Raw genomic sequence first — 24,026 nt, 5'->3', positions numbered from 1 at the left:
AAAATATTTCTTTTAATTTCCATTAATCATTTGAAATGTTTTGAAAGTAGTCACTTAAAATTATAAACACATTTTTTAAAGCCTATGCTTCATTTTATTTCACTCTATTATAATGTATTCACTGCTGTTTTTATTTATTTATTTATTTGTACATTTTAAAGATAAGTTTAAGCTGCCAATAAACACTTTAATGTGACACTTTTATCTCCAACTAATGATTTTTTTAGCAAACCATGCATTATCTAAGAAAGAAGAAAGGAAGACAATTTTTATGGTTTTTAGTCATAATAAAGCAACGAAAAGTAAAGTTGCCTCATCAATATTAAGGACCTATTAGCATTTTCTTTCTGACTGAATCAAAGGTAGATTAGTTTTATTCTGAATTTATTAATGTTAATAAATACTGTAATCCTAGAGAGCAAGGAAGATCTGGCAGGATTCTGTGGTTTACCTAAGGAGAGTACATGATTACCTTTGTCTAGTGTCAGGAAGATATTCACTACTTCATTGCAATTGGTAAAAATTTCTATATTTACCTTATGACATGAATTTCAAATCAACTCTATTGAACTGTGATCACAACCCTGATCAAATAATTGGCAATAAAAAAATACTAGGTCCATACTGATTAACTGTGTTACTACTTCATAAAAAAGAAACACCTTTCTTGCCTTCTCATAATTCCTTTTCTCTTTAACCTTAATTACTGATTCTGCATTTGTACTTGAAATAAGGTTTGTAGATTGTACATTATTTGTCTTTGATCATTCCCACCACAGAATAACATATTTTTGTGCAATGTTTATGAACTCAAACCTACTTATTTAATTTCTCTTGAAAAATATAAATCAATGTGTTATACAAGCAGAATGAACTATTAGTGCATCATTACAAATTTAAACTATTAAATGGCCTACCAAATTTGAGTACACCACACTATTGAACTGTAACCTCTACTTTTTCTAGTTTAAAATTAAAAATATATTTTATTCTTATGTATTTTATAACTTTAAATTTTGATTAAATTCTATTCAATCTAAGCAGTGTCTCTTTTTCATGCCCATGCTTTTATTATGTACTGAAGATTTTCTTCATTATTAGCATATATCAGTAATGTAAATCACACTTAAATAATATGTGGCTAACCATACACCACCAGTGTACTAACAGAACTAACAATTGCCATTAGATGAATCCACTGCATACACAGTATTTCATAGCTCTGGGAATGAAGTGTATACATTAGTCCAGTAGTTTCCAAACTTGTTTCAATGCAGAACATATGATTTTCCAAAGATCATGGAACTTGTACCTCTTTTTTGTGTACAACTTCTGTCATCTCAATTTAAATATGATATTAATTAAATGAAGCACAAATTGTTTTTGAGAGAGAATATATTCATAGAAAAAGAAACAACTTATTCTGAAAATGGCAAATAGTACTTGTTTTAAAAATAACATTTCTATTCTTCTTTAAGACATATGGAACCCCAGAATGTTTTCATGGAACCCACTTTGAGAAAACATGCATTAGTTGTTAGATGCCTAAGGGTTACTACTTACATTTATTCATTTTAACTGATGTATATACATGTGTGTGAGTGGGTGTTTTTTTTTCTAATATAAAAATGTTTGTCAAAATTGGAGAATGATTTTGACCTGAATTTTTGAATTGAATTTCTGACTTTATACAATAATATAGTAGTTTTTTATTACCCAATCCCAAATGAAAGTATTAGGTGTCTTATTAGTAATGTATGAGTTCATGTTAATTGTATGATCCCATATGGAGTGTATCTGTAAGTGAAAATTGTGCGGGAGATTTTTTTTAATGGGATATGTTTTTTATGCTTTTTCTTTAGCCTCCTTGTTCAAGACTTCAGATCCTAGCTGTCAATTTTGCTTATAAGTAGAAAACAAATGTTATGAAAGATGTATTTTATTTATATTTATAGAATTACTCATAATGGCATTTGTTTTTCTCTATGGGCTTTTGGAAATTTTTGTATTTACATCTTATTGTATTGCAATAATGCTTTAATGGAACATTTACATTTAGTGCATTGTAAAATTGAGCAATGAAGCATCATTTGTGTTGAGTGTTATTACATGTAAAATAATGAAATTCTATAGTTATGGCTACTATAACTATTGTTTTGCACACACATGTATATAGACATCTTAATTGACATTTTTTTTTTTTGCAGGTTACATAATCCAATATTGTATGAAATAACTTGACTGCCCCAGATTACATTGAGGAATTACCAGCACCATTGTAAGGTAAAATAAGAAACATTTATTCATTAGATTTTCCCTTCCCTTAATACTTTGGCGTTATATTAAAGGGATGGTGCATGCTGTTTCATGCTTTACTCTGGTCTTTAGAATTCTCTTGTCTTACATTACGGTAAAAAAAAGAAAATCTTTTTTTCAAAATCATTCCTATAGGAATAGATTATGATTTATTTTAGTATCTTAAATCCAACTGATTTGTTCATATATTCAAATTTTTAGATTTTCATTTTGCTTTATATCTCATAATAGAAATAGATAAAAAGATGTGCTTAATGCTACTTTTCAAAGATGTAGCAAGGAAAGAGTATTGTTCTTAACTGTTATATAGAATCACTGGTAACAAACATACAGATTTAGTTAGATACAAGTGGCATGTGAATTTTCAGTGGATTTTCTACCAACATTGTCTTGATAAACATACTAAATCCCTTTTTTTCCTTTTTTTATTTATTTATTTTTTTGTTATACATATATCATCTCTTAGTGAGGAGCGAGGGGAACTTTTAAGTGCCTTCAAGATTGGTGGAATGGAAGAAGATATTTTCAAACTAGAAACCTGGCCTAAATGCTTGCATTAGAATAATCCCTTCCTTGAGAGACTTAAGTAAACCATAGTGGAATCTGAATGCAAACAGCTGGAAAAAAATACAAGACGTCCAGTATGTTGGTCTAACAATTTTACCAGTTCACTTCCCTTGATTGATACTTTATCAATCTGGAAGGATGAAAGCCAAAGTTGATCTCTACAAGATTTGAACTCTGAACACAATAATCATTTTGTTGATACTGTTACAGTTCCGCTACCATGTTAAACTATATGTCACTGCTTGTATGTTACATATTACTAGTTTTGATGCTGATCTAGTCAAGAAGACAATCCACTTAATTTACCTGATAAGATTTGCAATTTTTCTTTCATCATCATTGTCTTAACAACCATTTCCCACACTGGTGTGTTGTTGTCCCAGAGTTGTAAACTGGTCTAGAATTCTGAGAATACTTTTCAGCTGTTTTTCGAACACTTTAAACTGATTGATGCTGTTATTTGAGATGCTTTGGTAGCAAAGCATAGAACTTGACACCAATAGATATAATGCATTTTTGCCTGTATTATAATCTATAGAAGTTGGTGGACACTCTGAGATGATATAAATGCCCATTTAGATCTCATTGTTCAGTAAATCATTGATTAAGGATAATCAAGTACATATTTTGAAAAACATATTCTCCTTTTCTTCCTTTCCTGTTTCTTATTTTCTCTTCCTTTTCTTACTTTCTCATATCTTTCTTTCTCACCTCCCACTTCTTTTCTTCTCAATTATTATTCATTTCCTCCTTCTTGCATCTTTCTTTCTTGCTCTGGCACCTCTTTTTCTAATTTTTTTCCTTTTCTTTCTCTAACTTTTCTTTCTTTTCTTTTCTCTCTAGTTTATTTCCTTCCTTCTCTCTCTCTCTCTCTCTAGCATTCTCTCACTTCTTTCTCCAGCTTTTTCTCTCTCTCTCTCTTCTTTCTCCAGCTTTTTCTCTCTCTCTCTTCTTTCTCTCTCTCTCTTCTTTCTCCACCTTTCTCTCTCTCTCTCTTCTTTCTCCACCTTTCTCTCTCTCTTTTCTTTCTCCTCTTTCTCTCTCCCGCTTTCTCCAGTTTTCTCTTTCCTCCTTCTCTTCCTCTCTACTCTCTCACTCTCTCCAGCTTTCCCTCTCCCCTCTTTTCTCCAGCTTTCTGTAATTTTTTTCTCTAGTTTTCTCTTTCTTCTTTCTCTGGTTTTCTCTCTCCTCTCTAACTTCTTTATCTCTCTCTCTTGCTAGAATTAGTTATTTTGAATTCTAATTTTTATATTATTGATCATATAAATTATTTTTCTGTTTGCTATATTTATTGTCAACCAGACATCACAGTAATTCTTCTATGTGCAGCTTTCAAGAAATTTTTCTATTACACATCTTTCTGTGCTCGTGTTAATCTTCTTGATGTCATTATGGCAATCTTTGGTTTGATTACATTAACATGATGCAGAAACTTTGAAAAATTGAACAGAGACAAAAATAATTATATGTGAATGTGTGATAATTATTTAAAAAAAGAATGACAAAACAACTTCTTTACTCACTGAATTATCTGTTGAAAGTATGATTCAAGTAATCAGATAGTCACATGACCTAACTACATTCACATACATAAGCATTCCCATTTCATCCTTATTACATGTAATATTTGTTGATGTTGCTGTTGGTTACTATGCAGAGAAATGGTGTGACCAGCTGCTGTACACCTAATGCAATAATATAATTTCAATGTATTAAAACTGAAACATACCGGCTGCTGTAAATATGGTTATATAATTTCTTGCATTGTAATCACACCGTTGACCGAGTTAGTACATAGAATATAAATCAGAAGTGTATATAGCTCTGTAATCATTTATACTTTGACTGGTTTTAGTCAATCATATTGACACCCCCACCCCAATTATGTAATCCAGTATATATTTTATCAATATCTATCAATCAAATAGCTGCTACCATTTGATATATAGGGCTGTACCAACTTGCACTGGTACACACACACACTCTCTCTCTCTCCCTCTCTCTCACACACACACACATTAACATGATGAGCTGCTGCACAATTTCTGTCTATCAAGATACTTACCCAGTGGGATGTACAGTAGATGCAAACCTGGAATCCTATGATTTGTGAAGCAAACTTCTTTCTTTGCCAGCTGGTGACACTTGTGCTTTGTGTATGCTTTTAAATGGTTATCATGACTCTACTATGAATCAGTCACTTACATTTAAATTAATGTTAATTTCAGCATTAGTTTAAAAGTTTACAAAACAAAATTTTGATGGCAAGTTTGAAGAATTTGTTAGAATTCAGCATAGAATAGGCGTAGGAGTGGCTGTGTGGTAAGTAGCTTGCTTACGAACCACATGGTTCCGGGTTCAGTCCCACTGCATGGCACCTTGGGCAAGTATCTTCTACTATAGCCTCGGGCCGACCAAAGCCTTGTAAGTGGATTTGGTAGACGGAAACTGAAAGAAGCCTGTCGTATGTATATATATATATATATATATATATATATATATGTATGTATATCTGTGTTTGTCCCCCCCCCCAACATCGCTTGACAACCGATGCTGGTGTGTTTATGCCCCCATAACTTAGCAGTTCGGCAAAAGGGACCGATAGAATAAGTACTAGGCTTACAAAGAATAGATCCTAGGGTCGAGTTGCTCGACTAAAGGCAGTGCTCCAGCATGGCCACAGTCACATGACTGAAACAAGTAAAAGAGAGTATAGAGTGTAAGTTGAACTTTTAGCATGCTATGAGAGGAAACTTCTTTACTTTTGTTCAGTATTAAATGGGTTCTTGCTAAAAGTATTCTCTACTAGGTTTCTCATTTTAATGCTTATATCAGCAATAGTTGCATTTGATGCCAGTCTCTGGTTGGTATTGTATGAAGAGATTTTACTTCATACACAATTAGTGCATGTTGGAATGAATACTGGATTCAGCTCTATTACTGATAGTAAAAATATTAAATTTTACCTTTCACAAAGAGCTTTTTCAAGTTGTAGATCAAAAACCACCTAATAAATCTGTTGCACAACTCTTCTCATTTATGGCTTTATTTACCACTCTCTCTCTCTCTGTTTGCAAAAAAATACAATTTTCATTTTAAACACTTCATTTTTCACATATATAGATCAACTGTAGTTTTATATTATCATCTGCTGTGTATACTGAGCTGCAATAAGTTCATCTTGTACTATTTATTGTTGCTCTTTTACAGGAACATTAGTCACTGTACAAACGTTTTAAGTCTGTTCTGCATGTAAACTAGCTCACTGCAGATAAAATCAAAGCGTATTGCACTAGAAAGAGAATCATAATTGCTAAAACTGTTCTTTTACTCTGTCTCCACTTTGTTTTTTTTTGTTTTGTTTTTTTAAATCTTCAGAGCTACATGTCACTTCAAACTTACAAAACTTGTACTGACTTCTAGAAATTACAAATATAATTATACCTCTCATATATCAACCAGGATCTATATGCAGTGATTAAGTTACTGGAAATGTATTTAATGTTAGGAGCATAAAAAAGCTAACCGGAAGCAACCAGCATTAAATGTTAACACCAAATTCACAGTTGTTTTTCATGTGGATTGCTACTCTGTGTGGATTGCCTCTCTGCAATATTTCAGTGAGCAATGAAAAGATTACAAATATACAAGGTTATTATAAAGTTCTTGTGTAATTCAAAGTTTTTATAATGTTAGGTCTTAATATGATAGAATTAATCTGTACAGAACATTTTAAAGTTAAATGCATCTATAGTATTGCTGTCAATCAAAAAAATTGTTAGAAATATTTATTAATTTTCACTAAAAAAACTTCAATAAGTGCTTCAGCCTTGATTTATATGGATGTGAAAAGACTATTGTTTATTTAAGCCTTGTTTTGTAGATGGCATGCAGGATAGGATAACTACAGTGATTCAAGTCAGCTGCAAAATATATTTTTAGAACTTCTGAATTGCATTAGAGTCTGTATATATAATGATTGTGGGCATATTTAACCCTTTAGCATTTAAACTGGCCATATCCAGCCCGAATATTCAACTTGTTTTATGTTCAAACCAATCAGATCTGGCCTCTCACACCTACTCTAAAATATCATTTCAAAAGTAAATAATCATATTGGCAAAACCTGAAAGCTAGGAGATATTGCATAATTAATCCATAACAATGTGAATAAATAAATATTACAGTTGACAGAGTAATCTGAATGTTAAAGGGTTAAAATGAACACTCTTAAGAACAAATCTATTTGAAAATGTCGTAAATTCTTTCATTTATCCTTTTCACGGGTTAATTTTATCATTTATAAAACTAGTGCTATACAAACAGAAAATTGCACAAGGTTTTTATAAAGACTTTCTCTAGAAACATGTCACCAAGATCATAATTAATAACATGCTTTGTTAGGAATTAAAAAATTTTCTAAAGAAAAAATTATTTTTTGTATTATATCCTGCCAAATATTTTGCTGACAGAAGTAAAAAATGGGTGGTGTTCTGAATTAGTATATATATAGTGTTTCCATGACTGTTGTTGTAGCATTCCTCCTGTTTCTTTAATTCTCTGGTGTGAAATAGTTCTACAAACTGTCGTTGATATTTGGTTACAATTCCACCACTGATTTCCTGACACTGTTTCCAAGTCCCTCCCAGATTATCATCCATTTCTGTACCCAGTTACTATAATTATTATTCTTTTGTTCATTTTAGATCAGATACTTAGACATACATTATGAAGCTCTACAAACTTGTTATAATTTTAAAATGTAAATTAAATAACGGATTAAATGAAATAGGTGCATAAAAGTCAATTGTTTAAATGATATAAATTGTTGTTTTTTTTTTTTTTCTTTTTATCATTGCTAACATTCTTCCCTAGTCTTTGCTAATGTTAAAATGTTAGCAAAATAATGTAAAAGTTATACAAAGTCAATTTTTAGAGTAAACATCTGACTGCATCATATGCATGATAATACCATATGTGACCATCTACTAAAGCAGCCTTGTATTCACAGGCATTTCAAAGACCTTGTAATTTTATCTGAACTAAAAGAATTACTAGGTCAAAGCTTTCCAGAAAATATATAGGCCACCATAAATCTAATTTCTTCATGCTACCGTCTATAAATGAGTGCAGGTTACAATTGTCATCATATCAAGATTTTCACTTATATCTTCACTCTTGAAGTAAGCTGCTGATTTAAAAGATTTTTTTTTCCAGTAAAAGGTCAAATTTATTTTTAACTATGATGAAACAGTTTGTGTCAATTATATTTTAAAATTTGAGCTTTCTTTTGAAAACAACTTATCTTGAAACAAGCTAAAATTTTACTGTTAAAAATGAAAATTATCAAATACAATCCCAATTTTTATGCATAGCTTTACTTCTGTTTACATTAACTATTTCTGCAGTAGTTATTTGCTGATATGGTTTTTAGGATCAGATTTTCATTTATTTGTTTGTTTTTTTTATATAGTACTAAAATTATTAGTGATTTAGTATAATGTTTTCCTGATAGTTTGGTACTAAATGCAACAATTTAAAATACCATTGCTTAAATTATATTCTAAGATAGTCTTAAATAGCTTCCTGAGACTTGCATTAATATATTTTCCCTTTATTTTTAGCTCTGTAGAATCTGCAATAGATTCCCAATAATTATCGCACTGTCTTTGACAACCTTTACAGCATACTCTCTGATTATTGATTCTTCACTATCTTATATGGTTCTCTGACTGCTAAATTGATATATTCCTTCTCTGAATATTAATAATTAAAGTTACTGTGATTTATATCATTATCTTTATATATCTGCTTTTTCCATACTAGCATGCACTTATTGAAGCAATCTTCTATGGTCAGATACTCTTCTTGAAATCAACCTTTTGTTTTTTCAAATAAGGTATTTTTATTTCACAAAACTGAAATTGCTGAGCTACAGTATATACATTTACAAGAATCATGAACAAGTGTACCATTGTTCAAACTATTAATGTGAAGATATGTAGAAACATGCACAAACAAATGGTAAAATGCTGTCCCAGCATGGTCACATGCTAGACAATATCTGTAACAATTCTTTACTTAATCATATTAACCCCAGTACCTATTTCAGTCAGGAACTTATTTTATCCATCTTTATTAGTTGAACCGCTAAGTGATGGAACATGAAGTAACACAACGAGCACCAACTTTTTGACAAGTGTAAACATTTATACACTGCACAGGTGTGTGTATGTAATGTAACATGCTTCTGAAGTTTCTGCACTGTTCTCATGTAGCAAATTTCACTCACAAGGCATTGGTTAATCTAAGGTTATAGTATGATACTTCCCAAAGTGCCACTCAGTGGTTTGGAAATCAAAACCACAAGGCTGCAAAGCAAACTTCATTTCTACACTGCCATTACTTGTAAATATGTATTAAATAAATCAGACACGAAACCAAAGTAAAACTTCAATATCGATAGTAACTGTAAGCATGTTGAAAGTTAAAAGAAGCTTTGATTGTGGAGAAACATTTCCAAGTTTTAGAGTAAGCTGTAAGAACTGTACACATTAAAATAACTCATAATTTATAAATAATTTTATGTAGAAATTCTTTTATCTTTCACACATTTCTGTTTTCCTTCTTTCTCTGATTCCGCACGTCCTTGTTTCTATCCCTCTCTCTTTTCCCTTCATACAAGCTTTTGAACCAAAAACATACCATGTTAGATCTTTATCAGCTTTTAAGGATCCAGAGGTATGCTTGCATTATATGATATCCGTGTTTATTTTGTTTTTCTGTTTGTGATATTTATTAGTTTCAAGTTTATTTTTTCCTGACTGTTCCAAATATGAAAAATGTCTATTTTGGCTTTAGTAATATACAGCTCTCAGCTAGTATAGTTGTTAAATGTGGCATTTTTAAAACCCATTTGTTTGATCAGCCTTTAAAGACTAAATCAAAAGTAAATGATGTCTTTATTTTTATTCTGTATACTTAAAAACATATATTCTTATTGTGTTTAACATTTTTTTTACTGCACTAAGTTTTAGACTACCAGTTACAGTTTTAAGTCTTTTATGGATAATATTCTTTTCTTCATCATTAAGAAGGTATAGCTAACTGAATCAATGTTTGCTGGCCCTAATTGTATCATCTGAGCCAGTAACTCCTTCAACTTATTGGTCATTGGTTAATATCTAGTCACTGATCAAGACCTTTAGTTTTTATTAACCCAATCAACTTAGTAGTAATTAGTGATAACAGTATAAATCAGTAGTGTTGATATTGCATTAGTAATGAGTTTTTCTTTAGCCTGCAATTTTGAATTTAAATTCTCATTACCCCAGAGTACTAGAAACCATTTTAGTTTGTTCTCTTCAAAGAAATCTTCAAATAGTAGTTGGATTGTCAGTTCTCTCTTTCTCTGTCTCTCACTCTCTCTCACTCTCTCTCTCTCTCTCTCTCTCTCTCTCTCTCTCTCTCTCTCTCTCTCTCTCTCAAAGTGGTGAGGTTTTAAAAACAAATCTTATCAGGAAAGAATGTTTCTCTATCTTTATATCTTCTAAATTATTTCCGACCACTTTATAGCACAACTATGCAAACTCACAGCTTTATATTGCACAGATAGAATAAAATAATGTTTCATGCTTCCAGCAGTTCACAAATAAGATACTGTCTTAAAAGTTTTGATTGATCTTTCCAAATCTCTTATCCATCAATTTACTAGAAATTTCACAATTATGTTAGATTCACTCATTTGCCATCAAACTGGTTACAGCAGCACAGATTCTTCTTGTGTATTATAGACTGGTGAAGTTTTTTGCTATGCAATTTATCAATGAATTTAGTCCGTATAATTCAAAGGTTTTTCTTTCTAGATCCTGTTTTTACATTCTGTTTTTGTTTTTGGCTTCTAAATCTCAGGCCTCATATCTAATGAAAAAACATCTCTTATTATTGCTTTTAAGCATGGCTGTGTTGTTGTTAAGAGTTTCACTTCAGAACCACATGGTTAGGGGTTCAATCTCACTGCATGGGTTAGCTACACAGGGTTGACCAGTGCTTTTCAGGTGAAATTGGTTGACAGAAATTGAAGGTTTGTGTGTATGAAAATAAAACAAGGAACAATAGTAAGGAAAACAACAGAAAATACTTCCATACTTTATACAACTCTTCAAAGAAATAGGACTGATTGTGGAAGTAATACTAATATCACTAAGCTACAATTAATTTACAGCACACATGTCATAACTGCAAACTGGATGACATAGAACACTAATACTCTAATGGTCAAGTTCTGGTAGAAAAATTTATTTAAATATAAGGTATCAACAATGAAAAGTGTATTACAGAAGTCTAAATCATTGCACATGCTGCAGGTGAGCCTAAGATAGCCTGGAACATTGATAATAAAGTTGAACCTTGAGAACTTTATTGTTCTAAATGAACTATAAAAGTCTGATATGCAGATATGAAAAAACATTAATAAAATGAATGGTCATGTTTTCAATAAATGTTTACAAAGAAAGTTGTTCCTCATATATACAAATATATGTACATGCGTGCATGCACACACACACTCACACACACACATGCATGTTTGTGTGTGTGTGTGTGTATGTGTGAATGAGTTCATATTTCTCCTCATCTTTACGTATTTGCTGACAGTAAATGAAAGCCTCACTGTTCATACAGATGGTGTCATTTGTTTGTAGTTGACTGTGAAAGTGCATATTGGCTTCCTGACAAGTTGTGCTCTTTGTAAATAAATGGCTTGTGTTCATACAAATGGTGTTTGTTTCTAGTTCTTTGCATAACTATGTCAGGACTGTTTGTTGTACAGTAGAATGGGTGTCGTTACTTTGCTTGGAAACAGGTGAGAGTTGGTGTTGGAAAGGACATCCGGCTATAGGAAACCCTTCTTGAATGTAGTTTCAGCTGATATACGCAACTATGGAAAACTAGACATTAAAACAATGATGATGAGCATCATAACTATTATTGTTATTAGTGTTATTATTGAACGTATCAACAATTGTGTGGCAAAATATTCTCCATTATTGTTCAAATGAACTATTGATAGGGCCACTCAGTATTTAAATGTGTGCAAATAGAGATCATCGGGTTACTACATAAGATCAGTTCAGTAATCCATTCTAAACCAAGTAAATTTAAGTCATGTTGATTTTTCAAATAACAAGAGTTCCATTAAAAATAATCAAACTGTACTTTACACTTAACCATACCAATAAACTTTATATTATGACCTGATGCATTCTTGGCATTGTGTTCTTTCTCAACTAACAGTGGATAACTAAGTTGCCTCTAAATTTTGCAAGAAATCATCAACATGATATCTGATACTGTGGCTAACTGTAATTTAAGTGGAGGATCATTTATTGAAACAATTAAATACTTGTGTTTTATTTTTGAAAATCCACTTTAAAGCTGGTATAAATAGTATTGTTTTCTTGGTTTGTAACGAGCTGAAAACTTAGGAAGAGAGTTTTTACTTACTTTCCATGAGTGATTAGACTTTCTGCTTTCTTCCTTTAAATGATTAGGCAACAAGACTTTTCTTTATGACCAAACTCGTGGCATAATTGACATGTGTTGCTAATAGACAGTGCCCCAGCACAGCCACAGCCTTAGGGCTAAAACATATAAAAGAATGAGGGCAAAACTTTCCATGTGTTGCTCCATAAAACCAGTATAACTGAAGAGAACCAAAATTTCTTTTCCTGTCAATAGGTAATGATTCAGGATTAGTTTTCACTTGATTTATTTACTGTAAACTTGTCACTCATTCCAGTCATCTTCATGTCATGCTGCAACTTTTGGCACTCTTTGCTGGCTTGCTGTACAATATGAGTTAATCAGTTTCAATTTGAATTATTTAACTCATAATCAGTTTCAATTTGAATTCTTTATGAGCTAAAGAATTCAAATTGAAACTGATTATGAGTTAAAGAATTCAAATTGAAACTGATTATGAGTTAAAGAATTCAAATTGAAACATTCACATTCATTATTTACTATATCTGCATAGCTGAAAAAAATCCTCCTCCTTGGACTTGACAATTTTAAAATGATTGCATCTAATGTTAAACAGTTATGAGTTTGCACCAAAGATCTTCTGAAGTATTTCAACTGTCTCATTGAAACTGATGTCTCAAGGATTCTTCAGTAGTATATAATTAATGTATTTAGTGTGTTTGTTAATTCCGAGTTTGGCTAATAGTGATCTGACTTTTGCCTGGTCATCAATATTCGAACAGTCAACATGAAAAGTATCTTCAAAACTTTGCAAGCCAGGTATCAGCAATTCGGTCGAAAATATATTCTCTAATAGAATTCGAAGGTGCCTGAGATTTGTCACTGTTCGAGTGGAAAGATAATGTTTGAGTTAGTAATTCAATAAGTTTAAACTGTGCTACCTCAAATTGTTTCTGCTGATGTTCAAGAAGCATTTCCATTTGTTTAAAAGAAATAGCCATATTATCTCTTAACCTTGTTGCCATTGTTTTAACCGTAACAATAGTTGTTATTTGAGCCTTGAGTGCTAGAATAATAAAATATAATGCACTTGATTCCAACATAAAAGAAGGAACTCATTACTTGTTTTACTTGTATAAGAGTTGTAACAATCCACAAGTATACAAAACTGTCCATTAGACAACAAATCAAAGTGAGAAATGAACACAATCTAGAGAGACTGACTTTTTGGGAATGCAACAAGTTGAGTGCCATATTCACATGCCAAAAACCTATTAGTCATCTTATCCCTAACATATACCACACAAATGTGTATGTCATATAACAAACTTCTACCTATCAAATTTTGTCTATCAAATTCTACTAAAATTATTGGTCAATATAAGATTATAATAACCACTTACTCTAGTTGGTGCTTCATTATGGGATTGAACTTGAAACCATTGGATTACAAAGCTAACTTCTTGACATATAGCCAGCCTTGCTCTATTAAAAACAAAGAAAAGCACAGTTAGCACCTTATAATGCCACTGATCCAATACTGATAATGTTTCTCTTCCAGGTCAATTGGAAGATTTAATTTTTGTGCTTAGAATTGTTAATTATATATTCACTTTCTCAAAAGGAGCTAGAAATCTCTGCTAAAAAGAAAAAAAAAAGTCTTATATAAGTAGATTATTGTAAAGTGTTATGTGTCTCTTAATGTTCTATTGACGAGTGATATATCTAGTTGACTCTGCCATTACAAATGTAATTCATTCCAAAACCTCATCTGTTACAACATCAATTAAACCATATGTATTTAGTAACCATTTAATGCTAAGCTTCCACATTTCACACAAAGCAGCCTTTTAAGCTTGAATAAAACACAAATAATAAAAAAAGTTATGTGATTATAGTGCAATAAGAAAATAACAAGAAAAAAAAAAAAACAGACTGAAACAAAATAAAACAGATTGAATGAATGATTCACACCTCATTTCAAAGATCTTTCTCCTACAAAGACAAACACTAACAGACAGTAAAATACAACATTAAAGGTGTTATCACATAAATAACAAATAATCTATAAAAGGAAAGAATGATTGATTAAATCAAAAATTTAAATATTTAAAAATCATAAATTTTGAATAATCAATCTCTCACCTGAATTAGGTGGGTTGTTTAGCCAAAATGAAGGTCAATGAGGTGGTGGGGGAAGAGGAAATTATTGCAAGGGTGGGGAGAAAAGGCATCTCATCTAAGCCTCTTAGAACTCCTTACATCTGCAGAGGATTGTCTGGATCTTATGTTACTGAAGAAGTAGAAGTTTCTTGGGGCCTTTTTTTTTCTTTTTGTTTCTTAAGTAAGTATCCAGAGTGGATTGTGACAACCTTTACTAATCTTAACATATTGCAACATTTTTTCAGAAAATTAGTGAACACAGTGTGATAAGCTAGTACATTTCAAGAGACAGGCAACTGTCTCTATTTATACTGTGACAACCAGGGGTTTAACAGAGTTGTGCAGTGTTGATAGTGAACAGAGTAAAAGATGCATAGCAGAAAGAGTGATGTTGTCACTTGGGTCATCAAATCTGCAACTGATTTATCTCTGCCATGTTAAAGAAAGCAATGTTGCTTCCTCACTGTCAAATCTGCAACTGATTTAGCTATTTGAAGAAGGCATGTATTCTGCTGGGCAGAAGTTTCCACATGTATCCTTCTGCAGCTAGCTCTAATTGGATGAAGTGGCCATTGCATGATCGTGCTATGCTATCACGACAAAATAGCTCTTTTCTGTCTCACTACACTACTCCACTGCAGACTGAAAATCGCTACAAACAAGTAGGAGGACTGAAATATGCTAAGCAAAATACACATTTCAGGACCAGCAAAGTGAAAACAAGGTTCAGAATTGTGAGGTAAATGTGATGCAAAATAAAATGTGCATATCAGGAGGTAGAATCCAGGGAATGTACAGGACAGGATCTGAGTGAGTTCGAATAGCGATGTCACTTTGCATGTGCAGTGTGAGTGAGCGCATGTGTGTGAGTGCTGAACGTGCCAACCATTGCATGACTGAGGCAGTGTAAGTGTGCACATGAGTGCTGAATGTGCCAGTCATTGCGTGACTGGGGTAGTGAGTGAGTGCATGTGCGAGTGGCAAGAAGACCCAGTGGGACATGCTGGCATGTTGCAAGAAGCAGGCACCTGTCTCTTTATTCTGTGGATGATGGTGAACACTAAAAGATGCATAGCCGAAAGAGTGTTGTTGCCACTAGGGCTGTCAAATCTACAACTGATTTGCAGCTGACATCTCAGATACGAAACATCATAACAAAAATCAGTGCTGGTGATAATTTCTCTAGAATATCTGTAGAAATGACCTTAACAAGCGATGTTCCACCGAGTTATTTTTAACTTTTTACAAATATGCTTTACTCATTGAATTACTGCCTAAGTTGTTTCTCTCTGGTCTACACTAACAGATTTCTGATGTCACTAGTATGCAAGGCACAAAGCCTACATATTCCTACAACTACTGATGCACTTTTTAGCAAATTTTTTCTCCCCTTTTGGTACAGATTTAAATTAGGCCAATCCATACTTTGCACTAAGACCAATCACTTTTTGTCTTAGAATAATCTCTTTCTTCATTCCTACAGTAATATTCTTTTGTACAGACTTTGCTTTCAGCATGGGAAATGTTTTATTTGAAAATGAAAATTCACATTAAATTCTTTCTTGAAAAAAAAAAAAAATCCCATAAGGATTGTCAAAATAAACTAGAGTGATGCTACAAGTTCACAGGAACATATTGTAGTTTTAGAGACTATACATTTTCTTCAGCAACAGTCAATTTGCAGGGTGGGATTAAGCAACCCTTCATTACCTCTATTTTCAATATTTTTCTATGAAATCCATTTTTTAGGCAATTTTATTCATTGCCAAATTAATAAAATAACATTTATTACCATGTTTTATATTAACACAGGGTCAACTGCATATATTTATACATATTTGTATATATTTGCACACACATACTCATATTCTTTGTGTATTCTTCTTATATATGCATAAAGAAGGAATGGCAGAGAAAGAGAGAGCAAATAAAAATTCAACAAGAAATATATGCAGAAAATCGTATTAAATTTATTTAATGATTTTTGCATTAAATATTTGTTACTGAAATAGGATTATGTATCTATTTGAAGGAAGAAAATATATACTACTTAATTTGGAATTATTTAATGTAAAAGGGTAAGGATCATCCTTGGAATCTTAACTGGCAGTCAGTGAATGTGTCAGTCCTATCGAGATTAGATATTAGAACGTTTCATTTCTCAAGGTCAAATAGAGATAATTTAATTAATGCCAGTTATTCCTTATTTGATGTGTTGTGCGTGTATGTAAGCACACTATGAAATATGCTGGCTGAAACATTGACTTAAGATCGACATTATTGATTTAATTTCTTCATGCAGAAACTTTTCTAAATGCAAAAGAATCATCTCAGTATTTCTTTATTTTCTTCATAGCGATTGTAGATCTGCTTCCCTACCAGAAAATATATATATATATAAAAAATAAAATATTGCCTTTTTTTTTATATTTGTTTTCATTGATTTAAGATTATTTTCCTTAAGATGATGATTATTATTATTATTATTATTATTATTATTATTTTGTTGTTGTTTCATATCCTTTTATTTCTTTTAGAAACATATGTAATTATCTATAAGATTAAGTGACCTGCATTTCCTCTACATATTTACTTAGTAATTTTGTGTCTTAAGGTAATAATTGTAAGTATGCTCACTCTGACATGCTTTGAAGTATATTTGTCTTTTTTTTTTCTTTTTTATCTTGTTTAATGCATAATTTATTTTTCTATTACTGTCTGTAAATGAATGTCATTCAGGAAATAGGAAATCTTAGAATTGATCCCTACATGTTTCATTATTACGTGTTTATGTTGATGTGTGTAAACACATATGAAATAAGACAACTATGAATTCACATACAAGTTTCTATTTAATCTAACAGGTTTGCTGGTAGTTGCTTGTGACATGTTCTCTCATTAATTATTTCTTCACTGAACAGAGATGCTTCCTAAGTATGGTTTAATGGGAAAGGAGATTGAACACGTTTCAAGTAAATTCAATAATTTCACTAAATAAATAAATATTCACTTGATAAAAGTTTTTAACATGTACAATGAAATGTAAATTTAAAGTTATCAATGAATCATCTATTGGGATATAAAACTATCTGAACATTTTTTGTTGTTGTTGCTGTTGCTGAATTACAGCGCAATTTTCTTAGATTGTTGCATAGAGAATATTGCATTTATTACTCATCAAAAATGTCAATGCTCATTTCACATCATTATTTGTATTCTTTCACATCCTTTCTCTTTCCAAACAAATATAGGTGTATGCACATGTTTGGAAAATGATTTATTGTAGACAGTTTAGATGAGTAGCTACATCAGCGTGTTTTCACTGGTTTAATTGAACCTGTGAATATGTGTGTTAAAATCACTTTCTGAGGTTTACGAAAGAATTAAGATGTAGTTGGTGTGAAACAAACTAGCTACATGTTAGTGTTGCTAGATTTTATTTAATTGCTTATGTCTAATTTTATGATGTACCTCTTATTTTCAACTTGTTCTATATTGTGTGTGCGTGGTGGGGTCTTAACTTTATACTGACTTTCTTTGCTAGCATGGATAGTGTATGTTGTCATGGGTTGAATCCATTTCTTTTGGCATTACTGTTCTCCTCCTCTTTGCCAGTGAGTAAGAAGAGCATGTCTTGCTTGCACATTTCATCAATTCTATGTCTGGGTGCTTTATCAAACACCTCACAGTGTATTAGGTACATTTCATAGTGGTATCACCACTTAAAAGGTTGTCTCATTGCCAACAAAGCCAAGGAACTATCATGACTCTGTACCACTTCATCTCACTCACCAACCACTTCACCGAGTGCATCTCATCACAACACCCGCACTAATGAGACTGCTTTATATCACACATAGCCAAAAAGTACTCAGTACTCCATGCTACTGTCTCTACTAGTTTTACTTGGTCACTTGTGACCAAGAAGGTGAGTTGAAGATTGCATTGAACCAATGAGAATGTGGTGAAGTAGTCTTCCTTTGCAAAGTTCAGAACCATCTCTAATCAAAATTAAGGTGATGATTTTTATTGTGCACCAGAGCAAGTGGATGTCCATACTTGTGAAGATCTGATCGCAAGCCACATAGTTAGCATGAACATAAAACAAGACTGGTCAGTTGAACAAGATTTGTCTGAATTAGAGCCTTTCTCATTATCCAACTCCGAATTAACTGTCTATGATAGTTGCCTACTTTGATGCTGAGAGTAATTATCCCTCTCAATCTGGGGCATGAAGTAATCTATCAACGTCACATGATGCATCCATGTCAACAGGATGAAGGCACTTACATTTTCTACATTTGGTAGCAAAAGCTGCATTGTGAGTAAGAAGGAGCCATGTTAGAGGCTACAATAATGTCAATACTCCAATACAATTTCGAGAATAGCCTTCTGGCCCATGGTCCTTTCTACATATAGGTTATGTAGGTCCATTTCTAAGCAAAATACTTTCACTTGTTGAAGACACTTAGGCCAAATGGATTGAAGCTACATCTATGAGCAGTTGAACTTCTATAGCAACCATTGAAAAACTTGTTTTTAAGATTCATAGCCTTTCAGATATGTGCAGTAGATAATGGCTCTGCCTCTGCAAGTGATGGATTTTTGAGCTTTATGTCTCTAAATGGTATATGGCATGTAACCAATGCATCTTGTTGCTTGTCATCCAATAGTTGTACAGAGAGGGCTGTCCAAACTTTCAGTACAGCTCTGAAGAAAGTGTCAATTTGAAGTTATGACATAACTGAGACTAATAAATCATTTTCTATTTGCTTATTGAATTATGCATCCACCTTGCTACTCTCTGTGAGTCTCCTGTGGAACTGTTGTTGAATCATAAATTATGCAACTTTTTCGATATAGTTAAACCTAGCTTCACTTGATGCTACCAACATACCCAGGAGATGGTGATTGCTCAAAAACAGCTGAGAAATTGGTGAGTTGGTGTATCTTAGGAACTACAGCCAAAGAGAAAAATGAAACTCTGAAACAGCACTCAAAGCAAATCGCCTAGTTTCATATTCTGTATCTGTATGAGGGGATTATCCAGAGACATGTTAATCAATTATACTCACATGTTAACAAATGATAATCCCTATTTTGAATCTGTAGTTCATGTATTTTCAACAAAGTGTTAATTATTTCTGCTGCGTGATACACATCTCCAAGCAACCAAACTTTTGGCAGCACCTATTCCACCACATGAGATAGCACTGAATCCCACTATCACAACAATTTAATTTACCTGAAATTACTTATATCCAAGTCAGTATCAGAGCCCACCATCCTGTCTAACAAAGTTTGATTGTTTTGTGAGCCAAAGGGGGAAAATAGTATTGTTCTCACATATCACAGAGATTCATGAAAGACTATGTTTATAATGAGTTAAATTCTTTCCCTTTCATGGAACTACCCATAAAGTATCATTTTGATCTAGCATGAGAGATAATTTGGAAATAGTTCATTTACCATTAAATTGAGTCTAGAGCTCATCTCTTCATTTAAGAATTACAATAGTTTTGTACATAACTTGTAGTTTTTCTACAAATAGGTTATATCAATTCATACTTAATTTTGTTGTTTTATTTCCAATTCCATAAATGCATTTCTTATGCTGTTTACTTTTTCTTTTCGTGAAAAGTACAATTGATTTTTACTGTTTTTGATGTTTGTGTTCATTGTACATATTAGAAACAGTCTTCGTGCACTTTAAATTTCCTCTCACTGGTTTATCTTTCTGGTTTTCATCCTAAGTTTTATTCTATTTTAGAATTTGTTTTCCATATACTTAATATTTTCTTTGTCTGTAAAGTCTTTTAGTAAGCCACTATTGTGTATTTCGTTTTTGATAATAGCTAGTGAATCAGCCAAAGGGACAGTCCCATTTCAACAAATAGAATGGATTTCATCTCTTTTTTTTTTTTTTTTTCATGCCAACATAGGTTAGACAAGTGTTTTCCAATAAACATCCGAGTCTTGTATCATCTCACCTTTATGACCCAAACTTTTCAAATCTAACCTAACCACTTACTTCCAAATCTCTTTGTTTATCTTCACCACCTTGTCTACCTTTTACCATCAGCCTACAGCTCTTAGTTTTCCTTGTCTGGATCATCCATTCATGTCACTCATATAACATTGAGGATGCTGTATTTCCATAATAAAATTGTCATTTCTTCCGTGTACACTGACCAATTGAATATTAGACTTAGTTTAGATAAATATTTTATACTGAATTTCTGCATAAGAATGATTTCTAATTACCTTCAAATATTTCATAACAAATATTATTCTAAAATAATTGATTGATGAATATTATGTTTTGTAATATTTTATTTTAACTTTACAAGTAATAGAATATCAAAAGCCAAATGGTCAAACTGTTTGCTTCTAAGTTAACTAAGTGGTTCTGCCTCTAATATTTGCTCAAAAGAATAAATGGAATATTTTATTCTCAAATTGAAGATCTAAAACAACTGAAATTAAACTCAAAAGTTGAAATTAATACTTAATCTTTGATATTGCATGTACTATATTTAGCATAACTAGTTTTAAAAAATTGAGTGAGCTTAGCTCTTTCACAATATCAGTCTTTAAAATATGATAATCAATGTAAAAATTAAACTTTGTATGTACTTTAAATGTAGTCTTATCACCATTTTTTAAGTCAGTTTTTTTCTGTGTTGAAATAGGGTGAATGGATCAGTTCAGCATATGACTAATAGGTGGATATTGTCACATCTCCTGTCAGCTCCACCATTTTGCAGATATGCATTCACTTCTCTCTGTTAGAGTTTTCTTTTTTACAACCTTTGCCATTAGTATCTTCAGAAAGTGGCACTTTTCTACCTTAACTGACCTCTATTTTCATGTAAAATCATTGTCCCAAATGTAAAGAATTCCTCTATGTGTTGCATTGCCTGCAAGCTCTTTCAGTTTTCAAAGTTCAACCTATACTTTTGGTCTCTTGTTAAAAGGATATCTACCAACTTGGTGTAATCCTCTTTTTTTCCACTTTACAAGCATGATGGTTCTATAACAGTACTTTCTGTAAAGAAAGACTCAGCTTATGCTGCCCCACTTTGGACCAACTTCACATGGCTAGTTTCTGTGCCACCAGTTCATCACTATGTCCACATATGGACCAAGTATGAAAGTACTTCCAACAGCTTCAAACCAGATTGTCTATTAGCATTAACAATGCCTATCAGAACTCTCCCCTACTCTTGCCAAACTCTTCATTCTTTGAGATATATTTTGATCCTTAGAAGTATAAAGTAATCCCTTTCCATATCGCAGTTTGTTTAAGCTTACATTGATTCCTCTGTGGTGTTGTTTTACATATATAATAAAAGAAATATATACAAATTATAGAAATAAAAAATATTGTACAGTACTGTTTCTACTTCGTGGATTTTCACCTATCGCAAGGGTTTGGGAAAGTAACACCCATAATAGTCAAAGGATTACTGTACTACAGTTTGCCCCATTCCCACAAAGATGACAGCAAACTTCCTCCAACATCTTGAATCTTTCTATGGCTTTCTTGGAACCTTATGTCCGTCAGCAGTGCTTGAACCCTCAACCTACAAGAAATTTTATAAAACAGTTTAACAGTGTTGTTGCATGCATAATCAGCAAGGCCTTTTTCTATAGATAACATGTGAACCTCCTGACAAAACTGCTCATCTGTGAGCTCTATACATATCTCTCTTTGTCTCTCTCACATTCACACATACATTTTATCAACTGTGATGTGACCCAAGGTTAGTTTTGTCCCTTACAGATTGACCCTCTGGAATTCCTTTCAAATTTTAATATACAACTCTTCCAAAATGAACATTATATTGATCTCACTGGCCTTAGAGGGATTGTGAAAGACATAGGCACAACCCCTTCTTTCAGACCAAACTAATAAGAAAAAATACTGAGCTACTCTTATAAACCATTTATCTGCTCTTAAAATTTCAAAATATAAATCTTTAAAGTATATGATGACAGATTTTGAAGCTGTTCTGAATTTTAAATGAGTCTTCATTAGCTTCTTGTTTTTTATCAAAATGAAATTTATATAATTGCAACAAGTATAATTTACCTCAATCTGATCTCGTTTAGATTTTCCTTTGTCACAACTGTCTTACAGCTGTTTGATTTTAAGTTAAGCTTTTTTTTTTTCTCATCATACACAACTATTATCCATTATTCTGAAAACCTCATTATGAAAGAACGTGTGGATCATTTTTTGACTTAAGGCATAAATAGCTACCTTTGACATTTGTAATTCAGATGGAAGCCTTGATAGAAATTTAAAAAGTTTACTTTCATTTTTAGGTCTCTCTCTTTTCTCTTCTTTATCCTTTCTCTCTTTCTACTTCTATGTCTCTCCTCTTTCTCTTTTCTATTTCCCTCCCTCTATTTTCTTTCCTCTTTCTCCTTTCATCTCTCTCTCTCTCTCTCTTTCTCTCTCTCTCTCCACCTCCTCTGTCTGAGTTAGATTACATTTATTTTTCTCTATTCATACAAACTGAACATATTGTTCAGTTTAATCTGTGTAAAATATATGCATAGAACATTAACTCTTTTGATACTGTCATTTCTGTTACTTGCAAAAATTGCTTAAATGTTTGTTGAGATATTGAACATAATAATTGTTGTGATGATGCTTGTTGGAATATGGTGACTAGAGGCAATTGAATGAAAATTTAGAAATACAAAACTTCAAAGGAATTTTCTCCATTTATGAGAATGGAGATTACATCATAGCATCTTTCTTTGCCTGAAACAAAGTGTGATAAAATGGTAATGTGATAATTTTGCTTGAAACAAAATGATAATGTGATAAGTGGGAATTTCGAAAAATAAACTGAACCAGAAGACTATTTTATAGTCAAAGAAAGTGCTCTTCTATTGAAAATTATGATGTCCCTCTCTCTCATTCTTCTTCAGATTTTAGTTTAAATAAATAAATCAAATTATATAGAACAAGGCAACCAGGCTAATATTTCTAACTTACCAAAATTTAAAAAGAGTTGTATTACTGCAGGTGATATCAGCTTAAGATTTAATCATGTCTAGTTAAATTCACTTTGAAGAACAAATTCACAAGAGGAAATGTTTTTGTAGAACATGCATATCTTAACATTTTGTCTAGAAATTCATTATATACATCCTATATGAATATATTGCATATAAAATTAAATATTTCTTAGTTATGGATAGTAATTTAATTGTAGTAGTACTTTATGTATATATTTTGGTTATCAAAAATTTCATTTAAATAAAAATGAAATTATCTAAGTCAAATCCTGAACACTTGGATAATAATACTACTTTGAAATAGAATTCTTTGTTAGAGCAAGTTGATCAGAAATAGTAAACTAGCTTATTTGAGTTTGGCTTTAAATGCCAAGCTATAAGAAATCAATACAATCTAAAGAAAAGTGTTCACCAGCTGGCAAGCAACTACTGCTACTTCTGATACAATTTATTTGCTATGA

General features: G+C 32.0%; 1 protein-coding gene across 4 annotated transcripts in view; it reads left to right on the top strand.

Moving 5' to 3' along the window:
• LOC115219720 (sodium- and chloride-dependent taurine transporter) overlaps positions 1-24,026 on the top strand; it is a 260,954-nt gene that overhangs the window by 152,026 nt on the left and 84,902 nt on the right. For 2 of the 4 annotated variants that reach the window (XM_029789919.2, XM_036509551.1), the window contains one exon: positions 2,208-2,283. The exons of 1 other annotated variant lie outside the window; for it this stretch is intronic. The gene's annotated coding sequence lies outside the window, so the exon portion shown is untranslated. The remainder of the gene's footprint in view (positions 1-2,207; positions 2,284-24,026) is intronic. One more of the 4 variants, XM_029789920.2, reaches the window with a different exon arrangement.

The sequence above is a fragment of the Octopus sinensis genome, linkage group LG15, assembly GCF_006345805.1.
Source record: "Octopus sinensis linkage group LG15, ASM634580v1, whole genome shotgun sequence".
Lineage (NCBI taxonomy): Eukaryota > Metazoa > Mollusca > Cephalopoda > Octopoda > Octopodidae > Octopus > Octopus sinensis.
Note: the sequence above shows the minus strand (reverse complement) of the source record. Positions and strands in the feature narration are given on the sequence as shown.